Source organism: Adiantum capillus-veneris, chromosome 26, assembly GCF_014529385.1.
Source record: "Adiantum capillus-veneris isolate H3 chromosome 26, ASM1452938v2, whole genome shotgun sequence".
Taxonomy (NCBI): Eukaryota; Viridiplantae; Streptophyta; class Polypodiopsida; order Polypodiales; family Pteridaceae; genus Adiantum; species Adiantum capillus-veneris.
This window is the reverse complement of record NC_140956.1, coordinates 76,441,628-76,443,182: the sequence shown is the minus strand read 5'-3', so window position 1 is coordinate 76,443,182 and position 1,555 is coordinate 76,441,628. Positions and strand designations below refer to the sequence as shown.

Genomic DNA, 1,555 nt, shown 5'->3' with positions numbered 1-1,555 from the left:
GAGTGCATGCGAGAGAGCGCACCGGCGAGAGTCAAAAAGAGACTCTCTGAAAGAGTTCATGTGAGAGAGCGCACGAGTTCATGTGAGAGAGCGCACCGGCTCTCTGAAAGAGTTCATGTGAGAGAGTGCACCGGCGACTCTCTGAAAGAGTTCATGTGAGAGAGCGCACCGGCGAGAGAGTCTCTTTTTGACTCTCGCCGGTGCGCTCTCTCGCATGCACTCTTTCAGAGTCTCTTTTTGAGAGAGAGAGAGAGAGAGAGAGAGAGAGAGAGACTCTTAGTGGTGACTCGTACAAGCATGTGTAGGAGCAAGAGGGGTTAAGAGCTCGTCCATCGGTCGGAGTCTCACTGTAAGCGTTCGCCATGGCCCTGAAGAGGGGGACAAAGCTCCCGATCCCTAGAGCAACGAAAAAGAAAAAGACCCCAGAGAAGGTGCAGAATCCTTTGTTTGAGAAGAGGCCAAAACAGTTTGGCATAGGAGGAGCATTGCCTTCAAAGGACATGCACAGATTTGTCAAGTGGCATAAGTATGTTCGCCTTCAAAGGCAAAGGAGGGTCTTCAATCAGCGGCTTAAAGTTCCGGCTGTTTTGAACCACTTTACCAAGACTCTGAATAAGAACTTGGCGTCTAGCCTCTTCAAGATGCTTATCAAGTACAGGCCAGAGGACAAAGCTACCAATAAAGAGCGCCTTTTGAAGAAGGCTCCCGAGGGGAAGACAACTGAAAGCAAGAAGCCTATGGTTGTGAAGTTTGGAATCAACCATGTCACGTACTTGATTGAGCAGGGGAAAGTGCAACTCGTGGCTATTGTACATGATGTGGCTTCCAACTCTATGCAGGAAGATGGGTATTCCTTACACAATTGTGAAATGCAAAGCCCGCCTCCGTCAGATTGTCCACTCAAAAACAGCCTATGTCTATGTCTCACATCAGTTAAAAACGAGGACAAATTGGAGTTCAACAAAATTGTAGAAGCTATTATGGCGAACTTCAATGACCGGTTTGATGACCTTCAAAGGCAATGGGGTGGTGGCATTATGGGGGTCAAGTCAGAGGCCAAGACTAAGGCAAAGGAGAAAGTTCTTGAGAAGGAGGCTGCCCAAAGGATGTCCTAAGGGCTGAGCTCGTTGGAGGCTGTAGTCTTCAAATTTAGTCTTACTGAATGAGCCCTTTTTTGACAAGAGTTGCAACATATCTGTTGGCGGAATTTTTGTTTTTAAAACCTACAGAATCAATGATCTACAATTTCTTTCTTTGCAAAAAGAAAGAGAGAGAGAGAGAGAGAGAGGGAGGGAGAGAGCTCTGTTGTGCCCTAAATCACCAGCAACCACAATCCATTACACTGCCTACACGCCGCTCATTGCAAAAGAAAGTGTGGTAGCGAGGCATACAATACTTCAAAGTTACATTTCACAGTACGTACGTATGTACTGTGCTCATAATGAAGGCTGTAATTGCCCCTTCTGTGGAGCATGAAAGACAACATCATAGAGCGTGTGGAGCTAAAAGAGCCCAGCTTCTTCTGCTTCGCGTGCAACTCTAGACTGCTTCGCTA

The 1,555-nt window shown here is 47.0% G+C and overlaps 1 pseudogene; it reads left to right on the top strand.

Annotated features, from left to right (window-relative positions):
* The first annotated feature begins 362 nt into the window (after positions 1–362).
* Positions 363–1,144, top strand: LOC147423681 (large ribosomal subunit protein eL8y pseudogene; annotated as a pseudogene).
* The last annotated feature ends 411 nt before the right edge of the window (positions 1,145–1,555 follow it).